General features: G+C 37.8%; 1 protein-coding gene, 1 long non-coding RNA gene and 1 other non-coding gene across 5 annotated transcripts in view; 2 read left to right on the top strand and 1 right to left on the bottom strand.

Moving 5' to 3' along the window:
- Positions 1–12,990, top strand: part of tlcd3a (TLC domain containing 3A) — a 36,355-nt gene that overhangs the window by 343 nt on the left and 23,022 nt on the right. The window contains exons 2-3 of one of the 2 annotated variants that reach the window (XM_046410143.1): positions 990–1,080; positions 2,516–2,562. The gene's annotated coding sequence lies outside the window, so the exon portion shown is untranslated. The remainder of the gene's footprint in view (positions 1–989; positions 1,081–2,515; positions 2,563–12,990) is intronic. The other variant, XM_046410144.1, reaches the window with a different exon arrangement.
- LOC124070329 lies at positions 5,209–7,285 on the bottom strand. 2 transcript variants are annotated; one of them, XR_006845174.1, is made up of 3 exons: positions 6,930–7,285; positions 6,245–6,366; positions 5,209–5,448 (listed from the first exon to the last, which is right to left on the bottom strand). It is a non-coding gene; the product is annotated as an uncharacterized LOC124070329 (long non-coding RNA). The 2 variants fall into 2 exon arrangements; XR_006845175.1 differs by having other exon boundaries at positions 5,209–5,445; positions 6,930–7,280.
- On the top strand, positions 7,876–7,948 carry trnak-uuu. The gene has a single exon. It is a non-coding gene; the product is annotated as a tRNA-Lys (tRNA).

The following is a 12,990-nucleotide window of genomic DNA, read 5'->3' as shown; positions in this document are numbered from 1 at the left end:
TATTTAAATATCGACTGGACACAGAACAACTATAACATTTGTTCAAAGTTGTTTTATTTAAGGACTTTATACCCATATCTCTTTGTTTTTGGACTGACCAGCTCGAGAGTTCAAGAATTTCCCTCCAGGGATTAATAAAGGAATTCTGATTCTGATTCTGATTCTGAGAGGAAATAGGTTTTGGGCGGTAAATGCTCCATTATGCAGCTAACTGCTAACCCAGTCTGTCTTCTGTTCAGACAGGTGGTCCACAGAGTGTTCAGGTTTTTGTAAGGCTTAGTCAGCAATGTTGCAAATCCTAAAGCGGTAGATTAGTGACGTCATGCAGCCTGACACAAAGCATGACAGTGCAGCTTCTGCGCAGGATGCAGTATACTGTACTGACTGTGTATTAGTAAAAAAAACAAAACAAAAAATCTTCCATACATATGGCTAAACTGGTTATTGTCCAGAATTAGTCATGATGACTAATTAAAAAAATATTTAATGATAATTTCAATTCTGTTTATTTATATAGCGCCAATTCACAACAAATGTTATCTCATGACACTTTCCAATTCGAGCGGGTCTAGACCAAACTCTTTAATTAAATTATAATATAGAGAACCCAACATTCATTTCATAACAAGCAGAGGTCAGTGAGTTTGCCCCCTGCTGCCAATTTCCAACTAAATAAGTAGATTATAGTCAGATTAGATTTATGTCAGAAACACCTTTGACCCACATAAAGTGAGACCATCTGACCGAGGCTGACACACTGAACCCACCAGGGGGAGCTGTGTACGGTGCTCCTGAGGGTGGTGTGCAGACACATGAGGTAAAAGCTGTCGAAAGCCAGTATTTTATAGTCAATACTTGACATAAATCACTTGGCTTATCAGACAAACCAACTCTCAGCTATGTGTTTAACACGAAAATAAATTCAAAAATGATGTCTAGAAAGATGAGGTTAGAAATGAGCCTTTGCTATGTTATATTTGTATTTGCAGAACAACAACAACCCCTGGATTTCTGATAAAGTACCCATACTTGTTCCATATATCATCAAACCAGTACATCTAGTCTTCCCTAGAACCACAGGTGAACACCCCTCCCATCGCTCCTCTGTCCTCTCTCTTAGAAAACTCTTATTCTTGAGCCACTGAGCTTCCTTTTCTTCTGAGGGAAAAGAAATGCATGTGTGTGATTAGTTTTCTGGGGCTTGTGAAGAGAAAAAATACATTTCTCAGAGCAGGCCCAGGTTTTGTTGTATTCATAACACTAACTGTGCCTGTCTCACAACACAAGGATACTTTAGACGCACGCAGCATCAGCGCCATGTTAGCCTGCCATACAATGGTTGAGAGTGAATGGGGTTGGTATTTAGCAGTTTATTATACAATTAATCAGAGATGGTCCATTTTTTTACAATTTAGACAGACTCTCTCAATTTTGATTTGCTAAGAGTATTTTTAGCCATACTCTAGAGACAGCAGTGACAGACACACGGTGCTCACTTTTACAGCACAGGCTAAAAAATCTCAACAGCTATTATATATTAAATGGATGGCCATGAAAGTTTGTATCTCGCCAGGCTGATGCTTTTAATTAAACGTTCTTATTCAGAACTAGAAAGACGTCCTTGTCAGTCAAACAAAAGAGCATATAACAGGGAATTGAATCAAATTTGTCACAATGTAATTTTCATTTCATTTTCATCCTTTCTGACACACACAGACACGACGCTCCCCTCCCCCTGTACACACACACATACACACACACACACACACATGCACACAGTCCCTCTGGCTCCCATGCACCCCATATGGGCTGATCACACAGCTCAGGGAATTAGCAGCTATTTGTGTACATGGAGACAGAGTTGTGTTGATTCGCTGCCTGTGTTGACACTTCCATAGTTAATGACCATACCATAAACCCTGAAGGCCTCCTGAGGGCTAAAGTCCACATTCAGGGTACAATCACGACATAATGAGAGTTTCACTTGGTGGTCACATGAAGTTGAGGAGTGAGAAAGTTCAAGCTGCACCTCAGAGTTGTGTCAAATGGCTGTACCCATTGCTGTGTTGTCAGCTTAGCTTCTAGCCTAGCCTCCTAGCAACCTAGCTGACTATGCTACGACAGGTTGTGTTAACTGGTCATCTATTCCCTGCAATATCGGACACTGTTCAGTGCGTACCTGCTGATGTAAAGGCATACGGAGTTAGAATGGAGGAGCTCAAGCAACACAACACCACAAGGCACCAGTACAAGGACAAACACATCATAAAAGTCAGGGAACTGATCATTTTGTATGTAACTACAGTAGTCAGATGAATTGTACTGAAGTAAATAGTAACTACAGTATCTACCCCTGAAATTTGGTGTAGAGGTATAAAGCTGCCAAAAATAAAATACTGAAGTAAAGTTCAAGTACCTTAAAATTATACTTACTCTTGAGCAAATGTACTTTGTTACTTTCCACCACTATGCTACTCTACTAATCCAATCTTGCTTTTTCTTTGTTTTTTTACAGTAGTCGTGGATACACTGGTGGCTCGCTAACGTTGGCCCATGAACAAGGTGAGATCTTCATCTTTTCCCTCTTACTCCCCCATTCCCTGCACCAAGCTAACATGTCCTGAAGCAGAAGACTGCGAATGAGTCCACCTCCCCATGCTTTAAAGTAGTCTTCACTCAAAAAGTATATATATATAACTATATTATATTATTAGATTTGGTCCATAAAGATAATATTTGGTAACACGCTTTAGCCCTGTGTTTATGAGATGTATAGTTTATCGGTGGAATTGGTGCAGTCCATTCCTTATAATTAAAGGTATGATATTAATCTGATTATTGGCAAGCATTTGGACCTTTCAGAGCATTTGATCAATACCTCAGTGTTGCAAACAAGCAGAATAAGTCAATACATGAGCTGTTTTGGCTGTGGCTTAAAGCACTACCTGTGGAATACATTAAACAGCAATCCCTTCAAAAGTTCAGTCCAGAAATTGAATATAAAATTCATAATTGTGTTTTTCTGTGTTTTCATTAGAGTGAGGCCTTAAAATATGACTTTTATATCTCCAGAGGGAGCCAGCCATCTTCCATGAAGTCTGCCATGTTGCACTGCCATGTTTCTAAAGTAACTCAGAATGGACGACCCAAACTGGCTTTTGAGAGCGAACCTTTCGTTTTTCACAGCCACCGTAGGTTCTCTCGTGCACACTGGACCTTTATTACAAGTTGGTCAACATGCTTTAAGTGGAGCTAATGATTTTGGGTTGCTCTTAACTCCTGACTCATTCAGGGCAAAGGCATGTTCACTTCATGTTGTGTTTTGATCAGCTGCTAGGCTTTACCTAGCAGCTAGCTTTTTACTGAACACTGAGCTGAGACCCATTTGCCTAAAATAAAAATCTTTCACTTCTGGAAGCTCATTAGATTCAAAAATTGACGAACAAACAACTCAGCTTTAAATGTAAGGATTTATATGATCGAAACCTGGATTTTACACAGATACTTTACAGTAAATTACAAAAATATAAATAGCAGTTAATAGAAAGTCAGTGAAGAGAAACAGTTATTTATTAAATATACAGAGTGGCTTCAAACCTTTTTTCTCTCAGTGAACACCATCATATCATCAGCAGTCACTGGAATTACTCAGATAAAAACTCTGTATTAATTTACAAAATATTAAAAAAATAAGGAAAAGAAAGTGGAGCTGCTCTATTTTTACAAAGTAGCACTATTTCGTCTCTGAGATCTCCGAAGGTACACATGCTGCACTCACTCAGACACACACACACACACACACACACACACACACACACACACACACACACACTGTAGATGTCTGTTGTTATCAGCTGTGAAGGACGTTAAGAGATTTTTTAAACCAAACATTCCTGATAATTACAATTCAGTTCATCCTATTAGATATGCTGTTTCCAATCTAGTGTGAAGTAAAAGTGCGTCAATTGCAAAATAAATGTACTAAAAGTTATTTATATCTTATCTGTCAATAAAGAAAAAAACATCAAAGTGTAATAAAATGTATTTTCTATCACAAAGAGTTTAAAAAGTTTTATGATTTACTAAAAATTATTTTCTATCGCCCAACAGTCAGTTTAGCAAAGTAGTCAGATTTAATGTCTTCCTCTTGGCCCAGGACGCCACAATCATCATGTTTTTTATGTTGTTTTATTCAGATACGAGCCTTTCAGACATACAACATGACTTCTTCACTGATCTGTTAGATTTAAGATGGCTGATGTTTGTGCTTTTCAGTCCACTGTTCCACTGTCCAACTGTTCATTTCCTGTCTTGGTCTCAGACCATCCCGGTGAACTTCAGTACTCCAAAGACACCACCACCTGAAAAGAAGACAGATGCTTTTTAACGTTCACCGTCTTAAACATGAGTTTGAAGCAGTTACAGCTGGGACTGTTAATTTCTTTCATCAAGTAGCTCCTTCATTTCCACCGCATGTTGTATTTTTAGAACAAACAAGTCCCTCGATTTTCAAAAAAGCAGCAAGTTAAACCTGCTTTTTTTTTATTTAATGCGATTGTGCTGCTTACTCAGTTCACTGAGAATTGTTGCCATGTTTTATGAATATGCCAGTCCGTGTTTTCTTTTAATTCTCTTTTCTCTACAGTTTTTCTTGCAGAGCCTTTTAGGCGCTGCCAGTTTGCATGTGTTTGCTTGCAAATTTAGAGCAATGTCTATTCTTTAGCTGGATAGCGGATTTACGTGGAAGCCAATAATTGTCATGAAAAGAAAAACAGATGAAAAGTTAGCAATAATAAAATAATTAGTTAAATTTTCTGTGATTGTCAAAAATTGTGGGATGAGTACAACACAATTTAAAACAGAAATCAAAATTTCAGTCTTGACTTGCAGTCTCAAAATTATGATTTGTAATGTACAATTTTGACTTACAATCGTAATTCAAACTATTTCTTTTTTTTTTTATCATTTACCCTAAACCTTGTTAATGGATAACAGGATGATATGTTACCGAGGAAGCAGGAATGAGATTGTACTCACCAATAGCAGCCACCCCAGCGATAGAGCCGATTGTAATACCGGCTATTTCACCAGATGAGAAACCTGACTCCACTGTAAGAACTGTAGTGGCTTCTGCAGTACCGGGTGGTTGAGTGGTACCTGAAGCAGGTGGTTGAGTGGTACCTGAAGCAGGTGGCTGAGTGGTACCTGGAGCAGGTGTTTGAGTGGTACCTGGAGCAGGTGTTTGAGTGGTACCTGGACCAGGTGGCTGAGTGGTATCTGGAGCAGGTGGTTGAGTGGTATCTGGAGCAGGTGGCTGAGTGGTACCTGGACCAGGTGGCTGAGTGGTACCTGGAGCAGGTGTTTGAGTGGTACCTGGACCAGGTGGCTGAGTGGTACCTGGAGCAGGTGGTTGAGTGGTACTTTGAGCTGAGATTGTTGGAACTGCTGCTGTGTCAGTAAAAACAAAAAGATGGAAATGGATTAAAGGAGGGTCATTAAAATGTCCCTTATACAGTATGGTTGCATTCTGAAAACGTATATCAAATTTTTACAGTATTTAGATCTACAGTCCACAAATGCAGTAGGTAACAGCTATAGGCTACACAAGTAGTGACAGGTTTTACTTGTAAAACATCTGACCACAGATTTTTAGTGTTTGTGTCATTTTTCAGATTCTATAAAATATCAAAATGTCTGCTGAGATTTCTGATAAAGTCTATAAAGTCTTAATCATCTGGAGAAATTTAGTGGTCAAGAATAAGAACAGCAGACCACGATCTTCTACGTGTTTTGTATTAATGATGAGAGCAATGTCAAAGATACTTAACTTTTAATCATAATCAAAATTGAAAGTTCTTTGTCATAACATACTGTAGGACTTAAAGTCGAGTTGACAAAGATGGAGGTACTCCTGTCCAACTGTCCTCAAACCAACCTCTACACATTTGTTGTTCTATTTCTGTCACTGTTTATTGCACAGTACATACTTTAATTTTGGGATGTCATGATTTTTACAATATCTGAGGCAAACGTTATGACTAAAGACTAAAAAAGGTGTCGCCAATCCCACTCGTGTGCCCTTAAATTAGCGATTTCAATGTGTCTGAACCCACTGATGTCCACAGCTGGTGGGCCAAATTAGTGGCAACTTAAAATATTTTAAAATGAAATCTTATTAGAAAATGGTACCACAAACTACCTATTGAGTTTGTATTGTGAATATGGATGATTTTGTTTTATTTACCTATGCCAAGAAGGCAAAGAGCCAGTACAGCAAGATTCACTTTCATTGTCTCAGAGTGATGAGTCGGTGCCACAAAAACAAGAAATAAATTAACGCCTTAAAATGTGTGCTCAGAGCCGCTGCTGGAAAAACAAAAGCACAAACATACAGACTGAGTTAGTTTCTGTGCAAGAACATATGTAATACATTCTGTAATACATACATTTTTTATCTGCGACACTGGACCTTCTCTTCGGTCTACTGGGTCACAAACAGGAAGTGTATTCTTACCCTTCAAACATTAATTACACCCACTTCTGAAACTTACTAGCAAGTGAAATCCACCTAAACTCACTTTGTCTGCCTTTTTACTTGTTGAATAGAGTTTACAACCCTGATGACAGCTGACCTAATTCTATCAGTTACTAGAAATACATCAGAGTAAGTAGTATTGAATTAACAGAAATGACAGAAATGGCAGAAATCTTCTGAAAAAAATCCAGATTTTGTCCATGTTATTTGTTTGACGATCCCATACTTTTCACCCTCATATTGCTGTTCTTGACAAATAAACACATCAGACACACTGATATATAAATCTAAAAATATCAAGTAGATAACTCTGAGAACTTATAATTACGAGAGTAAAAACTTACTACCCGCTACAGCAGATATTCTCAAAGAAAAAGAAAGCTGTGTTACTTACCTGAGTGACTGTAAGTGATGGTTTCTTTTCCAGTAAGACCTTATAATGTTGTCAGACGCCTGCTTTTATCACCCCTTTATCAGACCACCCAATCATCTCAAGCCCTCCCATCTTTATGGTACGCGCCTTTGTGCTGCAATACATCACCTCTAACAACCAGAGAGACAATGTGTGTATTGACTTAATAGGTTTATTAATGCTAACCACAGAGCTATATTTAAATTTTATGGCCCTCTCACTCTTGCACATCCTGTATTGACTCGTCAGGGAGCACACGTATCCTTATGATGCATACAAGCAAGAGTGTGAGTGGTACAAAGTTAAACTTCAACGACATGTCTTTCACAAGAGGAGTCGGTCAGTGCTTTCTGTGTCTTGTATTCAAACACTTACAGGGAAAATTGCTCTCTTCTTGCAGTTGTTTGTGCTGATTTCTTTTAGCTTCTCCTTGAGTCAGCAGCATTAGCTAAACCAGTCAGCAGGCAAGGTTAACTGGAACAATAAAGATTGATCCAACAGGACTAGCAAAACAATTTTCCTGTCTCAACTGCCTTCAGTTTGCTCTGCATGGTGAGCTGGGCAGCAGACTGTGGCTGGAAACACACCGTCTCCATAGCACAGCAGCACGCCATTTACATGGATACGGCGTGGAAGAGTCATAGCTGCCAGTTTTTCCCAACCAAAACAATCCCCCGCTGTCCAAAAAAGCATTTTCCCTGTTGATGGCCAGTGTACAAGACACCGATGACATGAAAATGTAAACCGTATAAACTCGGTCAACATCCATGAAACTTTTCTTGTCATGGTGGGACCAAACAAAGCTGGCGCGTGTGCCTGTAAACAGTTTAACAAGCAACTTTTTTGAGATATTCCCCTCAGTGAGTTACATTCCAATACATAGTCGGTCATTTGGCTAGTTGAGTTAGATAAGTGGATTGATGTCAGAGCCTGGATAGCTCAGTCGGTAGAGCATCAGACTTTTAATCTGAGGGTCTAGGGTTGAAGTCCCTGTTCAGGTGGTAGCTTTAAAGAATTTCCCTTTGGGGATAAATAAAGGAATTCTGATTCTGATACTCTAAATCTGAAGCTACTAGTTAGCTTAGCTTTCCTCAGAGACTGTAAATGGTGGAAATAGTTGTGAAGTTCTGAAGCTCACTAATTAACATGGTATGTTCTGTGTCTTTGGTCTGTATAAAAACCAAAATCTGAAAACAACCCTCCTTATTGTTTGGGCTTGATTGTTTTCTTACCAAGAGATTGTAAAGAGCTGTTGCTTCCCTGGAGTAATGCTGAAGAGTAATATTGTGTGAGGCAGGAAAAAAACCTTACATTAAAATGCATTCAAACAACCAACATGTCTGTATAAATTCTGCAAAATAGAACACAAATGAAACAAATATAACACGGTTTTAAACAGGGATGTTTGTGATAGAACAGGACCAAGTTAGCAAAAAACTCTGACGAGACATGGAACTTGACTGGAAAAACCACCTCATCATGATCTGTCATGATTAGATTGGTTTGTAAGCAGAGATCATGTCAGAGCCACACTACTAAGAGCTTTATAGACTATTAGTAGAATTTTGATGTTGTTTCTGTAATGCGCTGAGAGCCAATGAGGTGGTTTAAGCACTGAAGTGATTCAGAATGTGTGAGCCAAAGCCTTGCAGTTTCCTTTTCCAGCAAATAATGGTGTAACAGAGTGTTACGGGTCAACTACTCAGTTGAAAACTCGTGAACTGAGGTAACCTTAAATGAAGACATTTGAGTCATCAGAATATGAATAAAAATAAAGATAATCTTTTTTATTGTGTGACCAAGCCGAAGCGTGACACGCCCCGAAAAAAATGTAGTTTCAGTAAATTTAACAGCACACACAGGTACACCATTGTTAGTCCAACAACTTTACTGCAACGCAGCACTACAAATGTTAAATGAAAGTGAAATTTTGCTGATAATTTCTCAACATTTTATGACTTCACAGAATCATCATTATGTGAGAGTGAGAGTGAGAATGAAAGTGAGAGTGAGCGGTAAGTGAATTAGTGTTTTTAAATTTTGTTGGTTCTCTCTCTGTGTGTGTGCATGCAGAAATGGTGTGTGTGTGTGTGTGTAGAAAGGCCCAACCAGGGACAGGAGTTGTGAATTAGCATTAGCTATAAACTCTTGTGCAACGCATCAGTTGCAATGTTTTTTTCTATGTTTGAGTGCACTTGTCCCTGTTAAATAAAAAATAAATAAAATGTAATTGTGGCAACATTTGTTTCAAACTTTCAGAATCTAGTTTTATAAGTTTTCAAAATCGAGTTTATAAGCACAGTTTCTAGGAAACCCTGTTTCCTAGAATGTACTAATGGCCATTCAGAGAAAAATTATCAGTGCAGAAACAAAATTCTCATTTTCTCATTTTGTCTAATTTTGTTATAGGTGACACTCAAAATTCAAAGACAAAAATGATCAGTGCCAACACAGACAGGACATTATCTGTTTCTGCTGGTTTCTGACCCAAAATACTTGATTAATTTTGAGACTGTGCAACATGGATTTGTTAATATTTTATGTATTTAAATGATTATTCTTCCAAATTACTATCCAAATTACTAAATACAATAAAAGTAGCAATGTTCAAGTGGTTTGAGGGTGTTTGTGATTGAAAACTGATGTCAGCTGATTTTATTGATTTATTAAAAGTAATTATATGGCTTTTGATTTTATTTATAATTCCTTTATTACACTTCGGTCTAGAGTGCAGAATCCACCAAACACAGAGTTTGGATAGGTGTCCCTGGGCCATTTGGATAAAATGGTTGACCAATTGAATAATGTGTTAATTCATTAACTACCGTAAATGTACATGACAACAAATTGAAGGCTGAGTATTTGCCCACTTAAATCTGGCCAATGTAGTTGGAGTTCACTTCATCGATTTTGGATGAATGAGATCATATGGTGCTGAGAGTTACTGATGCAGTTTGTGCTGAGAATTCACCACACCTCAAAAGCAAAGGACAGAAGAAGTTTATTTCAACGAGGTGAGTGTAATGATCCAATGGCCCTTGAGCTGTGACTCACCTAAAATAGAGCTGTATTTTTATGGGATTGCATGCTTCTTTACTCTTTCAGATCGTTCTGAATTATCTGGATTTTGCTCCTCAGATGCCGGTGACCTAGAAGATACATGGCTGACTGCGCTACACATTACATAAAGGATTGTGCTCCTTATTCCAGTCACAATGGCACTGAAGCGCTCACAACACTTGCATCTCTGATGGGCTAAAGTCGTATCTTCACACTGTTAGTCTTCCTTTTGAGAAAGTCAGAAAAAAAATTATGGCATCAGAACCGTGAAACAGTCTGTAACGATGTGGTAGCACAGTATGTAAGGGTTTCATTTTCAGAGAATATAAAACTTACTTCTGCTCAGTTATCTTGTGTCAGTAGCAATAAGGAAACAAGAGATTGTCAGGATTCAAATTCCATCAAGTGAATAGTCTGTTTACAGGAAGCAATAGACATATAAGTCCATATAGTTAATGTTATCTTTGAGTCGTGGAAAATTCCAGCACTTCAGTCTAAACACCAGAAATGTAGACTTCAATAATAGTAATAGTTTTTAACTCAAAATAAAGGCAGAAGTTTCAGGTTGCTCATCTGGTCACTCTATTAGTAACCATGAAAATATGTGTTACAGATCATTTAGAGATTTGACAGTCATAGTTTATAATTGCACAACGTAGTCATTGAAAATATGATAAATTTCATTTGACTTTGTAATTTGGTTTTCATTGGGAGTAAATTTACTTTGTGTCAGGAGAAGGTATGACATCAGAGTTTTAGGCTGTTTTTCAGACAATTTGAACACCTCAACTTTAGGAAATCATAACAGTCATAAAATAGTAATAACATAAGGTAAGATAAGGTGCGTAAGAACTTTATTGATTTCGCAGGAAATTGTTGTGCCAGGGTTGCAATAACAAAAGTAGCAAGTAATCTTTCACGCAAAATACAGAGTAATATACATATATATATATATATATATACATATATATATATATATATATATATATATGTATAACAGAGTATATACATGAGGTATAGATAGATACCGGTATACTGATAAAAACAGTAATCAATAATAAATTCCCAATAACAAAATAAAGTGGTCGTTAGATGCAGCCTTGAAAAATGACTCAGGAAGTGGATGGTAACGTTCCTCTGGATCTGCTGGATGGTAAGTTGTTAATTGTTTAACATGTAAAGACTTTATTCTTCTGCCCCTCAAATGGCAAAGAAATGATTACTGCATCTATAAGACCTATTGAAAAAAGAAAGAAGCTTTAAGACCTTTATCATTTTGGTCTTTATTGTGCTTACATTCTGCATATTTCTAAACAGATTTGAATTTAATCACATTACCACACCATAAATGATGCACTGCAACCCTGTTAGCAAGTAGAATTTCAGGTTGTAAGCAGAGGTTTGATTGTAATTGAGTGCTCAAAGCACAGAGATCTGGAGGAAGCTCACTTTAACCGCAGAGGCCTATGGTAGTCCAGGTCGTGAAATGGCTCCGATCACATGACGCAGCCGTCAGCAACACGTGTGAACCTATTGACACCAAGAGGTAAAAATTAATGATTAATAATGTATTGATGTAATATAAATGTAAGGTAGAATATGATGGAAAACATCAATGTAAAACTGCATCATAATGTGGTATGATATGACATCATGATGCAGTATTGGATGTGGGAAATTGCATACGGTGAAAAAACAGTAACATAACGTAATCATGTATAGCAAAGTACAGCAACATCACATAGAATATTGAACATAACACAGTATAGAGTATATTATAGTAATGTATACAGTGTAATATAGATAATAATAGAAACTAAATGTAACATGTAAAAACATTTGCTGAAACTACTAACTAAACCAAATCATTTCCACAAAGAAACAAAAGCAATAAAGTTAATTTCTGCTTTGTGACCTGATTTACTCAAGGAGTTTAAAGTCAAATTTTTAGTGTAGTAGTATTTTGGTTATGATATAGTAACCTAGATGTCCTGTCACAGTTTACACGCATTGTGGCGAACCTTGACACTCTTTATCTACGGACACCACCCAGCAAGGCCGATGTGCCTTGGTCAGCTGACTGTGAAGAGAGCTTTTACTTGACAGCCGAGAGCGCCATCTGATGGCTGAGAGCCTGGGTGAACTACAGATACAGAATATATGATTCAGCTGTGGTGTTCTTTAGCTTTAGGGTGCTGTTTTGCCTCTTATAGATCTTTGCTTTGGTTCTGACAAGCTCTGGTAAACTCTTTGTACACACCCTGACCAGCACCAAACAGCAAACAAAGTTCGGGACCAGCCGGTCGACACAGAAGGAGCATTTAGCAGAGGAAGAATCAGGTAGTTTTTCTTTTTACCAAACCATAGCTAACGTGAGAGTGAATGTCAGGTGCCCCAGGAGCAAATTTGGGGTTAAGTGCCTTGCTCAAGGGCACATCAGACAGCTAATGGAGAGGGGAGCATTTTCTCATTAATCACTCCACCACACCCAAATTTTTCCTGCCTGTCTGATGGGGGAATCGAACCAACAACCCTCCAATCACAAGCTGCTTCTACAACCTCTAGGCCACGGCTGAAAACGTCATAGCTGGGTAAAGCTAGCTGAGGTAAAGCTAATTCCTTTTTTCTAGAATAGAACAGCAACTAATGACTATTTTCATTATGCATTAATGTCATGCTTATGATTTTATTGTTTGGTTTGTAAAAATTGAGAAAATAGTGATAAGTGCCTGTGTTTGTTGTGTATAACAACTTCACAAAACCTCAGTGTTATTAAAAGTATTATTAAAATGATTGAAATAATTAAAGGAAATCAGCAAATCTTCACTATGAGGTGTTGCGTCTAAGCTGTTAGGCAATTTTTCAGGTAAATACTCAGGTAAAGTACAACTCGGCAACCTCGAGTACTGCACTCCATTAAATGTACTTAATTACATTCTATCACTGCTGTTAGACAGACACAGTCAAAAAATTTAACTTTGAT

Source organism: Scatophagus argus, chromosome 14, assembly GCF_020382885.2.
Source record: "Scatophagus argus isolate fScaArg1 chromosome 14, fScaArg1.pri, whole genome shotgun sequence".
Classification (NCBI taxonomy): Eukaryota; Metazoa; Chordata; class Actinopteri; family Scatophagidae; genus Scatophagus; species Scatophagus argus.
Note: the sequence above shows the minus strand (reverse complement) of the source record. Positions and strands in the feature narration are given on the sequence as shown.